Source organism: Urocitellus parryii, chromosome 3, assembly GCF_045843805.1.
Source record: "Urocitellus parryii isolate mUroPar1 chromosome 3, mUroPar1.hap1, whole genome shotgun sequence".
NCBI classification, from domain to species: domain Eukaryota; kingdom Metazoa; phylum Chordata; class Mammalia; order Rodentia; family Sciuridae; genus Urocitellus; species Urocitellus parryii.
This window is the reverse complement of record NC_135533.1, coordinates 106202568-106223851: the sequence shown is the minus strand read 5'-3', so window position 1 is coordinate 106223851 and position 21284 is coordinate 106202568. Positions and strand designations below refer to the sequence as shown.

General features: G+C 44.0%; 1 protein-coding gene across 1 annotated transcript in view; it reads left to right on the top strand.

Moving 5' to 3' along the window:
• Window positions 1-419: 419 nt before the first annotated feature.
• Ddc (dopa decarboxylase) overlaps window positions 420-21284 on the top strand; it is a 112500-nt gene continuing 91635 nt past the window's right edge. Inside the window, exon 1 of the mRNA XM_026403664.2 lies at window positions 420-488. The gene's annotated coding sequence lies outside the window, so the exon portion shown is untranslated. The remainder of the gene's footprint in view (window positions 489-21284) is intronic.

Sequence of the window (21284 nt, the reverse complement as noted above, 5' to 3'; positions counted from 1 at the left end):
GAGTTCTAAGGAAGACCCAGATGGGTCTGGGGTTGTGGCTCAGTGGTAGAGCACTTGCCTAGAACATGTAAGGCATTGGGTTCGATCCAAAGTACCACATAAATAAATAAATACATTCATACATACATACATAAAGGTGTTGTGTCCATATACAACTAAAATTTAAAAAAAATTAAAGACCCAAACTGCTAGAGATTAGAATGATATACGTTCAACAGAAAAAAAAAAACTTTCTTAGAAGCCCAGAGAAGATCTCCTCCCTCTCACCTTATCTGAATTGCCTTGACCTTTATACCATCAGAAATTAATGTTTAACCAGTACACAGACTACAAATACAAAGACAGGGAAACAGGTGAGTTCCAAGTTGCAAAGAACGCAACTGCTGAACACCAAGTTTTCAGCTGCTTCTCCACATGCTTCTCAGTTTCCAAAGCTAAAGGATCCCAGACAGGAGAGTCAACCTGTAAGGAACCAGAATTCCTAGCAGGTGAGTCTCTTGCATTATACCCTTATCATATTACTATTGTTAGACATGGTAACACTCAAACTTGACTCCTGGAACACACATTACTGAATATTTGATGCAAGCAGAACTCTCTGGAAAAATATGGGTTATTATTAGCCAAATGCTCCCTCTTGTGCTGAAAGTTTAGAAGAGGTTCGGTTCTATGGGGACTCTCTGGCTGGTTGCCCACTCAGAGGCACACAGGCACACGCGTGCACACACAGACATACACACATACACAGTCATGGGCTGAGTACCTGAAAATGAGTTCATGCCTGCAACTCTACAGCAAATGCAGGGGACACATGAAATCTACTTATCCCTACCATGTACCACTGAGCTGATGTGGGTACTTCATTCCCCTCAGCCTCTCTTTCTTTCTCTTTAAAATGAGAATTTTAATGGTACCTAACTTGTGGGAGCATTGTGAGGATTAAATTATAGAACATATACGTGTGAGATAATTAATAAATATGAAAACTTATTTATGACCTGAATAATACCCATGGTTCTGTGAAGGGCCCTCTCTTTTTTTTTTCTTTGACACGTGGTATTGTCTACTTAGAGCTAAGTTTTTTTTTTTTTTTAACCTAAGCAGTGTGAGTTGAGGAGAATTCAAAGCTCTTTCCTGCCAACTCTTGTGCTGATTATAATTGCCATTAGAAGATAGAATCCTTGAGAAGAAATTAGTGGTCCTCATCCAATGTGAGTTAAAACCATAATTTTTAAATATTCAGATTGGGTCAGGCTCCATCCAAAAAGAGATTTGCATCCTTTATCTCTAACCATAGCCTCATTTCACAAGTGGGCAAATTAAGAAGTACTAAGGGGGGGAAGGGAAAAAATCTCACAAGTAGGAAAGATAAAATTAGAACAGAAATTGTTCTTAACTTCATAGCCTAGTACTTTCTTCACTGCTGCCATTTCTGAGAAAAATTTTAAGCACTTATTTGGGCCCCAGGCATTCTATTAGCTTCACCTGAAGGCCCATGAGAACCTCTTGAGATTAAGCTGTAGGATCAAAGATGTGGTGAAGGAGCAGGACTGTGAGTAGGAGGGGAATGTGATGTGGGTGAGGATGGGGACATGCCAGGTGAGGCAGTCAGGGCACAGCTAGGAAGGGAAGGGGAAGTACAGGGCTAGAGGGAGGGCAGAAAGTTCTGGGCATCCAAGGTGGTATACAGGGTCAGCAGCCATCAAACCAACTAGGGCTGGCATGGCCTTCTAGGCAGATCTCCCTAGCAAGAGCCCTTTGCTCCTAGTTCTGAGACATCCCCAACAAAATGGGCTCAGCCCTTGGTACTTCATGGTCCACTCGCCATAAAGTTCATGCTCTTGGATGATTCCATGAGTCAAGGAAGTCATGGATGATAAATGCTTCTCAGAATGCTGGGGGCAAATTAGTTTTAACATTTAGTCTTACTCTTTGGGTTTACCTAGATGAAGGTGCACAAAAAAGATGCCCTGGTAGAGTTTTTACTCTGATTGCCTCCCAGAGTAGATGCATGACCTACTTTGATCCACAGTAATGTTGGCACTGTTTGAAATCTAAATTAAAACTTTCAGTGTTAAAATTACCCAGGAGCCACGTAGCAGGTGCCTGTAATCCCAGAAGCTCAGGAGACGGAGGCAGGAGGATTGCAAGTTCAAAGCCAGCCTCAGCAACTTATTGAGGCCCTCTCAAAATAAAAAATGAAAAAGGGCTAGGAATATGGCTCAGTGCTTCAACCCCCATTCCAAAAAAAAAAAAAAAAAGAAAAGAAAAGAAAAGCATGAAGCATGCTGAGCATGTGAAGAAACACAGCTATTTTCAGGCTCAAAGAAAAGGTTTTCATGTTTAAATAGGGTCACTTGAGTAATCAACTCAGTAATTTAGTGTCTTATTATATGAAGTGACAAAAGTTTCACTCCACCAAGAACATCATACAATTCTAAACACATGTTGAGCTTCAAATATATAAAGGAAATCTTGGTACAACTATGGGTAGAAAACAACAAATATATTATCATAGTGGGAAATCTCAGTACATCTTGACCAATTATAATTGTCCTTCTGTATCCATGGAAGATGGGTTCCAGGACCCCAGTGGATAACAAAATCTGCTGATGTGCAAGTGCCTAATATTGAGTGGCAAAATATTTGCATATAACCTGTGCTATCTTCCCTTGTATTTTAAATCATCTCTAAGTTAGTTACATTTTATTAAGTAGTTATTTACTGCAATGTAAACACTACACAAACAGGTGTTATACTATATTATTCAGAGATAATGACAAGAAAAAATAGCCTGTAGATGCTTAGATAACATTTTTTTAATTTTTTTTTCTCTTTTTTTATTATTGGTCGTTCAAAACATTACATATTTCTTGATATATCATATTAGATAACATTTTAAAAAATATTTTTGATCCATGTTTTACTGAATCCTCAAATGCGGAGGCTGAGGGTATAGTAAATTGGATGACAGATCAAACAAACAATATATTAGTAAAAGTCCAGAAAATGTCAACAACACAAGTAACAATCCTGGCATATTGGACATATATGGGACCCTAGCCCTAATAATTAGAAAACACAGTTCTTTCTCGAGTGCACCTGAAAGGCTCACAAAAGCAGAGGCAATATTAGTCCCTATTGAAAATCTCATCATCTCTCAGAGAACTCTCATCACACAGTCAACTCAGTAATTTAGTGTCTTATTATATGAAGTAACAAAAGTTTCACTCCACCAAGGACATCATACAATTCTAAACGTGTGTTCTCTGATCACCATTTAATTAAGTAAATTAAATTATAACTAAAAAGCTAAGCAAATGCTGCTCTTTCTTGCTATATATATGTATCTGGACCTTTCTTGAAATGCTACTGAATAACTCATGCACCAACAAAAAAAATGTAATAGAAATTATATACTACTTATAAATGATAATAAAAAAGTGCTGCAAATTAAACTTTGAGTTGTGTATTGAGAGCAGTGCATAGAGGAAAGTATATAGTTGTAAATACTTATATTAGAAAGTTTAAAAGTCCAAAAATTAATGAGACAATCTACCAACCAAAGATGTCAGGAAAAGAACAGCACAATAAACCAAAAAATTAGTGAATGCAGACAATAATAAATATTATGAGGGGAAAAATATCAATGAAAAGAAAAAAAAGGTGAACAGAGAGGGTCAAAAAAGCCAATTTTTTTAAAAGCTCCAATACTAATTAAATAAACACTGTTCTGGCAAGATTAACTACAGATAAATATAGAGAAAAATAAGCAATACCATTGTAATGAGAAAAAGGATATAATTATAGATCCAGTGAAGCAAAAAGGTAATAACACTTTAAAAAATTTGTCATTGATTTTTAAAAATTGACAAAATAACATCAAATTGGATTTGAGGATAAATAAAAATTCAGAATAGTCCTTTAATAATTAAATAAGTAGATTCCTTTAAAACATTCCCTCAATAAGAGAGGAAGAGCCTAAATTGTTTTGTGTGTGACTTCTAACACTTTTTTAAGGATTGTACAACTCCAAATTTAAAAATTATTGTTTTGGGAATCAAGAGGGGAAATTGTCCTTGGATTAGTTTATAAGAACATATAATTTGACACTTAAATTAACTTAAAACCAAGTTGGTTTTAGGAAGTGAAAATACAATTAGGAGTGTGGAGATGCCAGGAATTGAATTCAGGGACACTTGACCACTGAGCCACATTACCAGCCCTATTTTGTATTTTATTTAGAGACAAAGCCCCACTGAGTTGCTTAGCGCCTCACTTTTGCTGGGACTGGCTTTGAACTTGAGATCCTCCTTCCTCAGCCTCCGGAGCCACTGGGATTACAGGCATGCACCACCGTGCCTGGCTACAATATTACTTATGAAATAGATGCAAAAGTTCTACACAAAATGGTAGTGCATCCAAGTTTTATCCTGAGAGTAAAAATATACTTGAAAATGAGAAAATTTATTAATGCTATTAGAATAGTTTTCTGTGACTAAAACAAAATATTTGAGATAATCAACATAAAAAAATAAAAGGTTTATTTTGGCTCACAGTTTTGGAGGTTTCAGTTCATGATTTGAGTCTTTGATGAGGCAGAATGTCATGCCACGGACTTATGGCAGAGGGAAACTCATTCACTTCATAGCCAGGTGATAAAGAAAGGAGGAGGAAATTGCTGGAATCCCAATATTCTTTTCCAGGGCACATGCCCAATGACCTAACTTCCATTAGACCCCCATCCTTGAAATTTCCACCCCCTTCCAACAGTACACTGGACTGGGGATCCAGCCTTCAACACATAGGCCTTTGTGGAACATTCTAGATCTGAACTGTAGCAGTGGTTCATCCCATTAACAATTTACATGAGGAATGTCACATGACTTCTCTCTTTTGACACAGAAATGAATTTGATAAAAAATTACACATCTATTAATTGTAAAAATAAGCATAGGAGAAAACATAGTAAAGAATTTCAGTCAAATGCTACAATTAATAGTGAGATGTGAGATGCACTCCTTTTATAACCAATCTGATAGAATGTTTGCCACCACTGCTTCTAATCAACCATGTCCTGAGCAGGGACATTTTCTAGTAGCCCCATTTTGAAAAAGTAAAACATATATTTGTATTACAACAGTATGAATATGATCTTCAACAATTGAAGCAAAGTGTAGTCCTGTAGTCCAATTATGCATAATGGGGGATTTTTAAAAACTACTTCAGTTTTTGGACTGCAAATTAATCAAATAAAAATAAATTAAGCATTCATTTCTCTGTAGCACTAGCTGCATTTCAAGAGCTCAACAGCCACATGTGGCCTGAGGCTATGATATTAGCACAGCAGTAGCACACTAAGGCCAGGAAATAAATCAAAGGTAAATAGTCTAGAAAGAAACAATTGTTTACATGGAGATCAATCTGAATTAACAGACACGTTATTAAAACGTTCAAGAGAATATGGTTAGGGTTAGGTACAGTACAAGGGTCAATACACAGAATTCAATTACAATTCTATAAGTTAGCAATAAACTGCTGCTTTGGGGCAATTTCCTGGAGGAAAGGAAATCCTTTCTTGGATTACCAACTGAAAGTTCTTTTCAATATGGATCAGAAATTGTATTTTCATTTCTGACAAACGCTTGTGTTTCTATGGAGTTGGCTTTTGCTTATTGATAAGGTCTTTTATATCATACATCTGTCTCATCATTACCAGTATGTCTTTTAAAGGTCTTTCTCTAGTTTCTATAGTTTGAAGAACAGATATTCTCATGAATCTGGTCAAATTTGTCAATATTTTGTGGTTAACTGAAGAAATGAGTCATTTAAGAAATCCTCTTCTTCTGTTGGCTTCAAAAGTTTACCCTTCACAATCAGGATGAAACCATCAGGATTTCATGTTTTTCCAAGTGAATTGCCAGTTGTTTTTTTTTTTTTTCCTGATTGACCTGAAATGCTATGTTTGTTAATTTTTCCATATTTGGAGGGATTTTCTCTGGGCTCTCTGTTCTGTTTAATTGACCATGTGTCTATCTCGACGTCCCACACACTACATTCTTTTAGCATCATTATATTCATGACTGCAGAACAATACCCCCATCATATTTTTCTTTCTCAGATATGCACTGGCCTTCCTTCAGCTTTTGCTTTGCCATTCATATTTCAGATTCAAAGACCCATGTTGAGATTTTGATTATAATAACATTGAATCTGCTCACCAATTGGAGGAAAAAAGAAATATTTATAATCGTGTTCCTATTCAGAGGTGGGCACTTATTTCTATTTTTGTTTTTTTTAGAAGTACAAGCCTTGCATATCTTTGGTTAAATAGATTCATCCCTACTGTTTCATTTCTGATGTCAATTCTACATGGTCATTATCACTGGATGGGTGAAGCCCAGAGTTACTCCTCATAGGTGGTGAAGGCAGACCCGGTTCCAGAACCTGGAGTCACTGAGCTTTCTCTGTACCTTCTGCACACCAGCTCACAGCTTCTTTTCTACCTCCTAAGTAAATCTCAAGATCTGTCGACTCTCTCCCACTCCTGCCCAAACCTCCAATTTACTCTCCAAGCAACAGCTTCTGTGATTTTTAACCTGAGACTTGTCTGCTTTCTGCTCCAGACCTCTCCAGGGCTTTGTTTTCCCTCCGGGTGTCCAAGCATGGTCCCAGGTCTTCCGGGGCATCATGAGTCTCCTCCCCAGCCTCTTATTTTTGTTAACTCATATGAAATTTAAAAAATAAAATTTTACCCAGTAAAGGTACCCTGTGATGTTTTAGTACATGTATACATTGTGCAGTGTTTAAATCAGGTTGAACATAACTGTCTCTTCCAGCATTTATCATTTCTTTATGATAAAAACATTCAATATCCGTTCTTCTAGGATCTTGGAGATACACAGTACAATGTCCTTTTCTGTCATCACCCTCCTGTGCAGTAGCACATCAGAACTTCTTGCTTCAGTCTAACTGTAACTTATTCCCCCCTGATCAACCTCTCCTCATTCCTCGATCCTTGGTATCCTCCGCAGCCTCTGGTAAACACCATTCTGCTCTCAGATTCTATGAAATCCACTCTTTATATTCTTCATGAGTGTCATCATGTGGTATTGAAGAGACAACCTTCAGCATGGGAAAAATATCTGCAAACTTTGCATCAGACAAGGGGTAAATATCCAGAACATGTAAGAGATTCAAAAAAGTCAGTAGCAAAATAACGAGTAACCCAATTAAAACATAGGCAACGGACTTCAACAGACACCTCTAAAAGCAACAACAAACAAAAAAAGATACAATTGGTCAAAGGGTTTATGAAAAACTTTTGTCAACATCATGAATCATCAGGAATATAAACTAAAACCACAACGAGAGAGCTCCTCCCTCCGGTGAGAACACACCCTCTTTCACACACCTTGCAGCACAACCACAGTTGGCAGCTGTAGATTTCTCTCTCAGCTTATTCTTTCATGAGCCACTCTGTTCTGTAATGCAGCACAGCAGGCAGACCCAGCCGTGCCCACGCAAGCTGGCCTGGTGATGAGGAGATATGAAATGCCCTGCAGGGATACTCTGAGCTGTGTGAACTTCAATACATTTTCTAACTTCTCTGGACCTCTGTTTCTTCATCTGTAAAATAGGGCTGATGATAATAGCTACTTCATAAAGTAGTTTTGAGAGATTGAATGGTCCTGTGTAAAAATGCCTATAACAGAAATTATTTTTTCACTTACCACAATATTTTTATTTTCATGGATGATTTTTAGTTATGCATAATGAAAGGAAAGTGACCACAACACTCGGAGCAATCAACAGATCTTTATTGCAGCAGTGCAACAAAGAGAAAAGAAAGAAGGAAAGAAGTGGGAGGGGGCAGCTGGGGAAGGCTTTTATAGCCCTTCTGCTGTGCTGCCTAAATCTAACAGGGTCTCTGGGTTTGCAAGCTGCCTTGTTGGCACACAAGGGGGTTAAGTGCTTGGCCTTGAGCGGCGGGCTACGTGTTCAGCCTTGAGCAGGAGGGCAAAGTGTACAGCCTTGAGCGGGGGCTTGGGTGTTTAGGCTTGAAGCAAACAGGTGATAAAGAATCAGACAGAGGGTTTGAGCGTCCAGGTCATCCTGCAGCTAACTTTGTTTGGCATGCCCTGCAGACAGCTTACTCAGCCTGTCCTGCACCTAACATTCCTCCCTTTTTGTTTTTCTAAGTGACATGGGGGACTGCATAAAGTCCTCTGGCTACTTCCTGCTTAATGGTGGGTGGTGTCAGGCCGAGAAGGGGAAGCGGAGGAATGTCTGAGGGACAGGTCTGAGAACACCAGGGCAGCCAGAAACAACACACAGTGGCTATAGACAACTACTTCGGTAGGGGTAAAGTCCATAAAAGTTCCTTGAAGCCACAAGTCGTCCATGGCATCAAACCAGTTCTGGATGGAGGAGATTGTTGGTATCAGCCACTAGTCCTGTAGTAGGGACAATAGGAAGTATTGGAAGCATTGTCTCCACATGGCGTCACCAGCACCTGAAGACGATCAGGGCAGGCAAAAACAGGATGAGGATTAAAGCAAAGGTCAGTTTGGGCAGGAGTTCCAGCTGGGGGGACTAACAGAGAAGAGGCCAAAGGCCATGAGGAGGCTTAAAAGGACATAAAGGCTCAAAAATCCAGGACTAAGAAGTTCTCTGGGTTCAGTATCTCTCGCTGGCCGTGGTTTTTGCATTGTCAGCATCGGGTGAGAGCTTCCCGAGAGGAGTTGGAGTCATCTAGGAAGTGAAGCAGTTGGTAATCCCTGAGAAGAAGCTGGTTAAAGGTAAGGTTAGAAATTGTGTTCATCTGGTTTTGGAGGAATTTTATTACGCATGGGAGGAAAATGCAGAAGAGTATTATGCCTATAAGAGGCCTAAGAGGGGCATGAGCCAGGCTGACAAAGGGATTTTGAAAGAAGTCCAGAAAAGAAGTTTGGGAAGTCGCTTTAGTCAGTTGGGTGGCAAGGTCAGTAAGTTTGTTAACATTTTGTTCTACTAGGCCTGATTCATTCACATAATAGCCGCACTCTTCCCTTAGAAATAGGCAAGTACCTCCTTTTTCCGCTGTCAATAAATCTAATGCCCTTCGGTTTTGGAGCATCACCTGAGCCAGAGAGGTGACCTGTCTCTGGAGGGGCGAGAGTGACTCTGCTGTAGCATTGAGAGCTGTTTGGAGTTTTTTGTGAAGGTCAACTTTAGTCCAAATGGAGTACCCTATAGCTCCTCCTGGTACTCTGGCTGCTGCTGCAGTTGCGGCTATGGAAATTCCTATCAGGATAGGTAGGAAGGCTGCATGCTTGCTGCGTGGCAAAGTAGAATGAGAGAACAAGTGTTCAAATTCTGCGGTGCTATATAAAGTAAGCTGAGGGGTTACTTGAACAACAAAACAGGGAGTGGTTATATTGTCAGGGATATAGGTCATTAGGGTTCCATTACACCAAAGAAAGTCTCCAGGATTTGTGTATTTGTTTGTAGAAACAATTGTGTAATGTGAGCATCTGTCATGTGGGATGTGTGGTGAAGGGCTGATGCAGAGCCATGGGGGTAAAGCAGAGAAATTGGTGTTACTGGGTGTGGGTTCCCACAAAGGGACGTTCGAGGCAGGTTGCATTCTACCGCCAGTGGGGGAAAAAATCATGAGGAGAAGTTGAGAGGGACTGCGGCCAGGAGGGGCCTTTCCAGGGAACCACAAAGAAAACAGTTTAGGGAATGGTCAGCTGCCAGGTGGAATGCCCTATTAATTCAGCTTGTTGGTTGGTGGTATGTGGAGGCAGGGATTTTGCCTCTACTGTAGAAAATTTTATGCCGAGTGGGTCAGCCAAGGAGATAACAGCGTAGCCTGCATAATGATGACCATCTAGTGTGAAGGCGCGGCCGTGCGTAAACCAAGTGTAAGTGACATCAGGCAAAGGCCCTTCGTGGATATGAGTCGGGCAGGGCATAAGGTTTGTTAGTATTTCAAGGCAGTGATGGGAGGGAGGTGTTTCAGTTTTGGGAAGAAGAGGGGCTGGGTTTAGGGCTGAGCAGGCCCTAAAAGAAATAGAGGGATCGTGGAGGAATGAGACCAGAAGGGAAAGGAGGCGGCAGGGAGGAAGGGTCTTTACGCTTTTGTAGGTGAGAAGATCCTCCACAGTGTGAGGGGAAATGATAATAGTTTGTGCTCCGAAAGTTAGTTTCTTTGTCTCCTGTAGTAAAACGTGTGCTGCAGCCTGAGCACGCAGGCATGGGGCCCACCCCCTACCAGTTGGATCTAGTTGTTTGGAAAGGTAAGCCACAGGGGCAAAGGTGGGCCCTTTATTTTGACCTAACACCCCAAGGGCTAAGCCTGTTTTTTCATGGACATAAAGAAGAAAGGTGTGTTGGATATCTGGGAGACGTAGGGCTGGTGCTTGGAGGAGGGCTTGTTGTATAGAGAGAAAATAAGATTTAGGTGATGAGGGGAGGGGCTCCTGTTTGTCCCCTTTGGCCATTTCAGAGAGTGGTCTGGCCAGGAGTGAGAAATTGGGAATCCAGGCCCTAAAATATCCTGCTAGACCCAGGAAAGATAAAATTTCTTCCTTAGCTTTTGGGATGGGGTAGTCACGAGTTAGAGCTTTTCGATCGAGAGTGATTGCCTTGGAATCTTGGGAGAGTTGGACTCCAAGGTAGGTGACCTGAGGTTGTGATCATTGTACTTTTTGAGGAGACACCCGGTAACCCTTGTCAGCCAGAAAGTTAAGAAGCGTGGTGGTGTCAGTTTGGGAAATGTTGAGAGTGGGACTGACGAGGAGTAGGTCATCTACATATTGGAGAAGAGTTGAAAGAGGGAGGTTGAGGCCCTGTAGATCGGGCGGACAATGTCTGACCAAAGAGGTGCGGGCTGTCTCTAAAGCCTTGAGGGAGGACAGTCCATGTTAGTTGCTGAGATTGTTGAGTATCTGGATCTGTCCAGGTAAAGGCAAAGAGGTCTTGGGAAGGTGGAGCCAAGGGAATCGTAAAAAAGGCATCCTTTAAATCTATAACAGAAAAATAGGAAGTTGAGGCTGGAATAAGGGACAGGAGAGTGTATGGGCTTGGAACTAGTGAGTGGATAGGTTTAATTGCCTCGTTCACGAGACGAAGATCCTGGACCAGGCGGTAAGTCCCATTGGGTTTTTTTGACTGCAAGAATGGGAGTATTATATGGTGAATGTGTGGGCCTAAGGAAGCCCTTTTTAAGAAGGCTGGAAATGATAGGTTGTAGTCCCTTTTGACTGGACCTCGGGAGGGGATATTGAGGCTTATTTGGAATGTGATAGGTATTTTTTAAGTGAACCTCAACTGGGGGACATTTAGCCAGGGATGGAGTCTCTGTGTCCCAGTCCAATGGGTTTACTTGGTCTTGTGGATGCAGAAGGGGATGATCTGGTGTAGCCTGTAGGGCAGCCATGGCTATAACCGAGGGGAGGGAGGAGGGAGGAAACAGCAGAAAGGAAATCATGGCCTTAAATTTAGATAGAACATCTCTGCCTAAAAGGGGAACGGGGCATTGGGGCATCACCAGGAAGGAGTGTGAGAATGAGTGGCCTGAAAATAAGCAGGGTAGGGGTGGGGTGGTTTGGGGATATATTGCTTGTCCACCTACCCCAACAATAGGGGACTGAGAGGGAAGTAAGGATCCCCCCAAACTCCTGTAAGACCGAGAATGTTGCTCTAGTGTCTATTAAAAAGAGAATTTTGTGACCATCAACCGTCCCTTGGACCCTGGGTTCCTGCGTGGTGATTGGACTTGTTGGGACAGGAGTCTTGAGGCCCCATCAATCGTCAGTGGCTAGTCCCATGAGATTACGGGGGTGGCTAGGGCCTGACCGTGCACCCCTTCGGGCACGAGGACAATCTGAAGCCCAGTGGCCTATCATGGAACATTTTGGGCAGGGTCTGGTAGGAGACCTTGGATTGGGGCAGGCTCTGCTCCAATGTCCTTCTTGTCCACACATAAAGCAAGCCCCAGGGGGTTCTGGTTTTAGGGGATGGTCTTGCCACATGGGAGATGAGTTTTGAGAGGGCCCACAGAGGGCCTGAGCCAGCATTTGGTACTTCAGGCATTTAGCCTTCTCATCTTGGTTGTGATAGACCTTAAAAGCAGTAGCAAGAATCTTGGTCTGGGGAGTGAGGGGCCTCGTTCTAATTTTTTAAGTTTGATCCGAATATCAGGAAAACTTTGGGCAGAGAAATAATTCATCAGTAACTGTCAGCCATCAGGGGTTTCTGGGTCCAAATTAGTGTATTGCAGGAGAGTCTTAGTAAGGCAGTCCAGAAAGGCTGATGGGTTCTCATGTTTATCTTGGATAATTTCCTGAAATTTCTCAAAATTAACAGCTTTTGGGGCTGCCCTTTTTAGGCCTGCCAGAATACAAGTAATGAAATGATCTCGGTTTGTGATGCCGTCATTGGTGTTGTAATCCCAGAGGGGTTTTGTCTGGGACTGCTTGGGGCCCAATGGGATGTGCCGGATTGGTCTGATGGATCTCGTCTGCATGAGTGCGAGCCTGTTCCCAAACCCATCTTCTCTCCTCAGGAAGTAAAGTATGGAGAGGATCATATAGACATCATGGAAGGTGAGGCTATAGGCCTGTGTTAAATATTGGAATTCTTTGGTATATACATCCGGGTTGGTAGTATATGAGCCTAGTCGTTTTTCAATTTGGGAGAGGTCAGCCATAGAAAAGGGGACATGTATTCGGATAATGCCTTCAGCACCTGCTACCTCATGCAAGGGGGCAATTATTTGAGGAAGGGCATTGGTTTGGGTTGTTGATCTAGTGAGTGGAGGAGAGAAGTCAGGTTGCTGAGGTGAGGGTGACGGCGGAGAGGCTGGGGCAGAAGGTTGAGGGTGAGGACCTATTGGAGCTGGGCGATAGGGTGGAGGTTCATCAGCAGGGTCAAAAGTAGTGGATGAGCCCGGAGAAGGAGAAAGTTGGGGATCGGTGGTAGCGGGGGTTGGTTTGCAGGCTAGAAGAATTTGCAGAGGTTTGCAAGAGGTGCAGAGAGCAGGATTGGAACGGAGCAAGAAGAAAGCTTGGACATAAGCGATCTCTACCCATTTTTCGAATGCTCACAGTAATTGTAGAGACCCCTTAGAATGGAGGGATCCAAGGACCCAAAAGGGGGCCATCTGCTTTGGTTGTCTAAGGGATAAGTGGGCCAGGCTTGGGTGCTATATTTCATCAATTTTTGGGGTTTGATGTCTGGTGTCAAGGAGAGGGTTTTGAGGTTATCCAAGAGGCATTATAGGGGAGAGTCGACCGGCAGAGAGGACACAATACCCATGTCGCAAACTTAGTATAAGGAGGAGGGAAGAGGACGCAAACGTAGTATAAGGGAGAAGGAGACGCAAACGTAATATAAGGGAGAGGGAAGGAGACGCAAAGATGGTATAAGAGAGAAGGAGGAAACTGATTTATTGACAAAAGGGGCGTCCCCGCTACAGCCAAAAATCAGGAGTGCCTTAGTGGCAGGTTCAAGCTGCAGAGATTGGTCATCACTGAATCCTGACAGTCGAAGCTCTCATCCTGGACGGAGCCAGAGCCGTGGGAGACCTTGGCCAAGGCTTTTCGGGACCCCTCCTGGAGAGGCCGGAGACTCCCAGGGCCGGAAAGAGGGGAAAGAGAGAGACAGGGGAAGAGAGAGGAAGGGGAGGGTAAGGTTCTCTCTGGCGGCCGAGTCTTGAAGGTAAAGACTAGGACTTTAGGAGAGCCACCGAGACCGTGAAGGTCTGGGTGGGATGTGATGTTCAGTTCTCTGTTATGTGTCCCTGGAGGTTACACAGTCCTATGAAGGAGACCTACAAAGCCTATGCTGGTAAACTACCAGCTGGGAAGGGGAAGGGGAATAATTTTGAACCCAGGAGTCTAATCTGTCCTAGGAAGGAGTCCCTGAGGGCCACCGTAGCCTTGAAGGCTGTGGTGGGGTATTCTCCTCCCCGCAGGTGCGCAAAGAGGTTTGCTGGACAATCAACGATCAAATCCTCCTGACACCACCATTGGGTTTAGGACTCCATGAAGGGGAAACTCACCAATCGAAGGCCGGTGGTGGATGGAGTTCTGGCGATCGAGAAAATGGGTTCAGGTCGTCCAGTGTGTGGCACTTCCGAAGGAAGAGGGACCCAAAAGTGGGTTTTAACCCTCTCCCGGGTTTTCGGCACCAATGAAAGGAAAGTGACCACAACCCTCGGAGCAACCAAGAGATCTTTATTGCAGCAGTGCAACAAAGAGAAAAGAAAGAAGGAAAGAAGTGGGAGGGGGCAGCTGGGGAAGGCTTTTATAGCCCTTCTGCTGTGCTGCCTAAATCTAACAGGGTCTCTGGGTTTGCAAGCTGCCTTGTTGGCACACAAGGGGGTTAAGTGCTTGGCCTTGAGCGGCAGGCTACCTGTTCAGCCTTGAGCAGGAGGGAAAAGTGTACAGCCTTGAGCGGGGGGCTTGGGTGTTTAGCCTTGAGCAGGGTGGGGAAGCGCTTAGCCTTGAGCGGGGGGCTTGGGCGTTTGGGCTTGAAGGAAACAGGTGATAAAGAATCAGACAGAGGGTTTGAGCGTCCAGGTCATCCTGCAGCTAACTTTGGCATGCCCTGCAGGCAGCTTACTCAGCCTGTCCTGTACCTAATACATAACAGTAGAATCTACTTTGACATAAATATACAAACATGGAATATATCTTATGCTAATTTAAATGCAAGGCATTATTATGGTGACTCTTTATGAAATGGAAGTTTGCACTCACAGCACCACTCCCCGGGTCTAGGCATTTGTATCCAACTCCTCACCATAACCTGGGCTTTTGTGTGTAGCCAATATTTTTTGGTATCCTGTTCTGGATAGAGCTATGTGCTCTTCAACAACCCACTGGAGTCCTGTGTGCACACATTTAGCTTGATGGAGTCCCCCAAGCTCCTGGTCAATCCTGCACTCCAAGTTCCCCACTTGATCACAGGTACCTGAGCAAGGTCAAGCCTGGGCTGCCTTTGCACCTCAGGACAGGGAGGTGTTCGCTTAGGAGACAATTTGTTCAGCTTGATACTGGCTCTTCCTGCAGAGCTCCAGTCCTGCCTCTCCTCTGTGGTCAGGGCTGAGCTCCATAGGGGAGCGTGAGCCATCCTCCTTTCTGTTCCCAGCTCACCCTGATGGTGGCGCCTGGGGTGCTCAGGAGCTCCCATCTGTGCAGAGGAGCCTAATCCCCTTATGCCTCTCTGCTCCATGTGGCTGCTGTCCACCCCACTGGTAAGGCCAGGTCCTCTCAGCTATCCTCAGCCATTCCCTGCTCCTTGCACTGCAGCCCTGCCGCCTTGTGAGTCCTGATGCCCTGGAGGGCTCACCTGCATCCTGGCTCCTGCTCCTGTGCAGAGATGCTGCTTAAAGCTGGAGTTGGACAACTCTCCTGGTGGACTCAGGACTGTGCCATGGCCCTGAACATGTATATGTGTTGTGCCTGTATGTGTGTGTACATGCATGTGTTAAAGTGTACTCATATGTGCTTTAGTGCATGTGTGGCAAATGTGTGCATATGTACACATGTGTGTGCATGCATGTGTGAGTGTGGGACAGAGGAACCTGCATGCTGCTGCTTATCTGACTTGACTCCTATTCTCCACCCTTCCTCATCTGCACAACCCAGACCCTTTGCTAGGCTCACATGATTGTGTGCACATTAAAGAGAAACTAAATTCAGCCCCTTGAATTGCACTGTCAGCCTGGATGCTTCTTACCATTATAGCCCACGGGCAGAGGAGAGATAAGCACTGCTTTGAATATCAGCAGGCTGAAGGGTCACAGAACAGGGCTTGGAGTGAGATGATTCTGGGTTCAAATCCTAATCTGCTCCTGGCTTCACTTTCTGATCCAGGAAGCAGCTTGGCACCCTGCATCTCTCTCCCTCCTGCTTAAGGAGAGTCACAGTAGTCTCCCACAGAAGGAGCAGACCCCGAGAAGGGCTCCTCATATGCGGGGCTGACCATTTATTTACCCATGGAATGGAGCCTGTGGTTTCTGAGTAGCCAGAAGAGTGCCCGGGAGTGCTGGCCCTGAATTCCATACAGGGACCAGGAACTCGGGGTTCATATTTCCCTGGCCACTTCTACGGCCCCCACAGACTGCACTGTTCCACTTCGTCCTGCCGGGCTCCTGGATGACTCTCACATCCTGTGGGGGGCAGGAGGTGCTGGGAGATGCTCTGGGTAAATAATGCAGAGCAAGCTGCGCTGATTGGCTTCAGGGAGGCGGACACTTTGTCTACATAAATGGCAATCGCATCCTCTGTGTCTTTTAACTGTCACCAAGGAGAAGGGAGAGAGAGCGGACAGAGAGAAGCAACTCCCGGCTGCCTGTGAGTACGATTCTTTGTCCTCATGGCTCAGGGCCAGACCTTAGCGTCCACATCCTGGAAGGCTGCAAACCTGGGGGTCGGGGTGGGTGCTTTGCAGTTGGCTCTACCTGTCTGACTCCCTCTCCTTCAGAAGGAAGGCTAAGACTGCCAGAGGAGACAGCTGAACATCTAGTGTGTGCAGGTGGTGGGGGGGCTATGGGAACTTTTTAAGAAATTAGGTACCAACCTAGGTCAGCCTAATTCTTTTGAGTCTTCTCTGAGCAACAAGTACAACAAAGAATCTGGAACTTTGAATGTTTTTTTTTTTTTTTTTTTTTTTTTTTTAGCACATGTTCTTTGAGCCATGATAGCAGCATAACCAAGTGAGTGGAAATTGATTTCCAGGCTGGTTTCTGTGCACATAGAGCCCTAGGGGCTGTGGAGTGAGGTGGGGAAGGAGGAGGCTGTGGGGCTCCGGGACCGGGTGTGCTCCGCAGGTGAAGGGGAGCTACTAGCATCTTCCCACGGGACTGGAGTAAAATATAAATAAAATAGGAGGTCTGATTTTATAAAGGGTCAGGCATGCAGTAGGTGCTCAATAATTGGGAGCAAGTAAATGACAAGATGCTGCTGAGTGGTCCACTTAAATTCAGCAGGTGGCCTGGATTTTCCCCTTAATCATCTTTCTCTCTCAAAGGCTTGCAGGGTTCTGCTCCCTACAGATAATTTCTCATTCACATAAGCAGTGTTACCCCATCTGAAACAGAATCAAAATAAAGGTGCACCTGCTGTGTAACCACTGACCCTCTTTGCAGTTGTCAAGGGTGTCAGAGAGAAACAGACTCTTTTTGTTGAGGGCCACCCCATGCTCCAGCTAATGGTCTTATGAGCCCTAAGCAAGGACAGAAGACATCCCGGAACAACGATGCAGTAGCATATAGAGGTGTCTGGATTTTTTTAAGGAGACAAAATCCTGTCCATCTCATCCTCTTTTTCTCTCTCTCCTGGGCACAGGGTGGGTAAGCCTCTGTGCACAGTCAGTGTGAATAAAATAATTAAAACAAAATTCTCCTTCCAACCCTCCATGCGTTGGAAGAAATGGCGGGGGATCTGGTGATATTTGTTTTCCCTTCTTGGAAATGTCAATTATTCTGTAGGCTTTACCCTATGCTCTTGGAACCTTAACTTGTGTCTTGTGGGAAGTCTGGGGAAAGGTTCTGGGGAAATTAGAATCCTAAGAATTTTAGAAGAATGGTCTTGATGTTTTTCTCAGTGCTTATAAACATTTCTGAAGGGAGACACTGAGGGACACAAATACACCTTCCCGGGATAGGGAGCATCCATTGGCACATGGGCTTCTAGGAAATGTTGAAATCCCATTGCATTCTGAGTGGTGGCTGAGGGATCCTAGGCAAGAGGGAAATGGGCTTGTCTTCCAGTTTGGACAAAGCCATATGTAAAAAAAAAAAAACACTCTGGAGCTGCATGGGCTGAGATAAGCCATGTGCTTGCCCGAATTGATTTCCTCTTTTCTAAGGGTGGGGTGGGGGGCAATGTTGCTGCTTTGCAGAGCTGATGTTCAAATAGAGAAAACAGGCAGAGTGCTTGCATGGTGCTCTGTACTCAGGTACCCATTCAACACACTTTATTTTGGAGAAGATGAGGACAAGCACCTCTCTTGGGCCACTAAGGAGACCAGAGTTTGTTCAGCCTCTGTTTCCACTGGGGTCAGCCCATGTGAGGAGGCAGATGGGGAGGCTCATCCTTCTTACTAGAAGCCACGTTCTCCTGTTCTCCTGTGTGGGGTGAATGGGCAGAATCCCTAGAACTGCATTTTGGTTGCAGATACTGCCTTCCTAGCCTGTGTGGAAGGCCCTGTTGGGGTCTGGGATCCATATGATAGATTCTCAAGCTATCATAACACTGGCTTGTGAGAATAATGCACTTTTTTGTGCACTTGATGGCCTAACAGTAATAATAATAATAATAATAATAATAATAATAATACTCAGCTTGCTGTTTTGTTGAGTGTTAAATGAGAAAATACATACCAAGTGCTTAGTGGGAGGTTAGGCAAAACTGATTTTTTTTTTTTTTTGACAATAGAAGCTGGCAAGCAAATGTAAATGTGTTCTTGGGATTTGACTTGGAAGAGCCTCAAATCTAGGCTTCTTAGCAACATTGGGTAATAAGCCGGCAACTGTGCAATACAAGGAATAATGAAGGGTCACAATGAACCCGGAAGTCAATATTTACTACTGATCTGGCTCATGAAAACAAATGAGACTCCCCAACGAGAGTGCCTAGGCATACCAAACGGATTCACAATGCCAGGTGTCCAATATTTATAATAGATGATAAACCAATATATGACATGGTCACAGGATGTTATTAATGTTATGAAAAGAAGCAACTAGCTAGAACATAATTCAAATCATGTCAAGCCTATAAGAAAAGCAGATGGCTATGATCTCTTGTAGACTATTAATGTGACTTCAAAAGCATAAGAGAAAGGGGGGAAGGAATTGAGGGGGTGAATCAGGAATAAAACAAACATGTTTAAGAAGGTGGGAGGATGCTTTCTATCTCAGGAAAATCTTTCCTGGCATCACACTGAAATAAAATGGGAATGAGGGAGAAATGTTAAAATTAAAATGACATAGTAGTTCTTATCTAAACTTTTAAAAATAGCAAACATGAATGAAAGTGATAAGATTCAAACGATTTCGAATTTAAATGTTTTACAGTTTTAAATTTAAAATCTGAATGGCTGAGAAAAACAGAGACTGGCGTTCATGCTTAGAATCCCTCCACGGTGGTGACATTTCTGTGCTCTTCTGTTTTTTTTTTTTTCCTGAAAGAAATGTGGCAACTCACAGGAAGAACTGCACGACTCCCTCCTCTTGAGGGCACTGGGGAATTAATATCCTTGAGGGACAGATTCAGTGGGTGTCACCTGCATCACGGTGCTGTGGTGCACAACCCTCTTTACACCGGCAATGCTGTTCATCACAGTGAGTGCCTGCAGACACACTGAAGGGTGCAGACGGGATCCTGGTGACACTGAGAAATCCCTGCCCAGCAGTCGTAAGCAGGGCAAATTGGCATACTGTGTCCGTGTGATTATGTATATTGTAATCAGGCACACAGGGACAATGTCAAGTGCAAGAAGGCTCCCCAACCCCACAGATATCCTCACTGCAACTATTTGAATTGTCTTTGGTCAGGACTCAATTGAAATAATATCCATATCCCAGACATTCTTTGTTTTGCTTAAGTTATAGATTTTTTTCAGCCGTCTCTTCCACGCAGGCTGCCGGATGTTTCCAGAGATGTGATTAGAAATAACGGCATTTTCCCACAAGAGTGAACGGGAAAAAATCATCACCTTCTGTGTGGCTCCATGCCATGGAGAATTGTCAACCAAGAAAATATCCAAATGGGGCATTATTGGTTAAACGGGGAATGAATGAGGAATAGTGGTCAAATCCCCAGAAGAGAAAGGCATTCCCATGGATTTTGATCTTTGTGGTGATTTTCTCCCTTTGGTCTCCTGTTTCCATGGCTGTTCCTATCACAGTGAAATCATCTGACCAGTTCAGGGGTACAGGCTCCCACCTTGCTTTCATAACATCAATAATAACACACACTAGACACGTATTTGAAATCCAAAGTGCTTTCTGCCTACATCATTTCACTGTCCTGTTTTGCTTTACAAATGAGGAAACTGAGACTCAGAGAGGGCAAGACATTGGCCAACAGCAGCACAGACTCCTACAACAGAGCTGGACTCAAGGAGGGTTTCCTCTTAACGCAAATCTACTGCTCTTTCTATTCCCTGTGGCTGTGGAGAGAAAGAATGCTGTCATAGAGAACGGTGATATTGAAAAGTACAATATTGTAAAGTGCAGGTCCACCTGTAGAGGAGACACTAAAGTGAGTCCTTATCCCTCATTTCATAGGAAGGCATGGGGAGGAGTCAGCAGTTCACCGTCTAGGAGGAGACTTCACAAGAACCTGTGCACGATCTTAGACCCCAATGCCCCCCACCCCAGGGACGTTGCAAAATGAATATTTGTGGTTTATAAGCCACCCGGTCTGTGGTACTTTGAATAGCAGCCTGAATGGACTAAAGGAGCAGACCAGAGAGCTCAATGGGCTTGGTTATGGTCACACCTCCAGCAAAGAGCTGTCCAAACCCACCCCTTTATGCTTTGCTTTTCCGTTTGCAGTGAACATGATCCTTTTGCCAATCCCTTAGCCATAGAGCCCCTCTGCTGTGTCCTCTAGGAACTCATTAGCAATTAGGCTCTGGGAGAAGCTGGGTTTTTAAACCTCTCATCCTGAAGTTGTCTTTCTGCAGGGTTTATCAACACACAGGTGTTTGCCAAATCTGTTAGGCATGCTCTCTGAGTTTGAGTCCAGAGCCTTCACTTGAGCAAGTGCCTACAGAAACTGCCCCAGTTCAGCTGTGACCTGACTTTGCCAGCTGTGGGGTCTTGGTCTAGTTGCTTAGCCATTCTGTGCCTCAAACTTACCATCTGTTAAAGAGGATAAGAATCTGGAAGAGTCGTTCAATTGTGAAGATTATAAGCAAAGACCTTAACATAGTGGTTGTCCACACCCTCCGGTGTGTCTGCAGGCACTTACTGTGATGAACAGCACCGCCTGTGTTAAGAGGGTCGTGCACCACAGCACCGTGATGCAGGTGACACCCACCGAATCTGTCCCTCAAGGACGCTAATTTCACAGTCCCCCTCAAGAGGAGTTCCAGTTCACACAGGAGCTGGAGCTGGACAATTAGAAAATGGCTCCTGTGGTTTATTTAAGGGGGTCCATCAAAGGCCGGGGTAAGGTTTTAAGGTGGAGTCTTGCTTTGGGACGTCCTGCAATTAGTGGTTGGCACATCTTGTTCATATAAATGGTAACTAATTTCTAGATCAGTGAGAGTGCTTA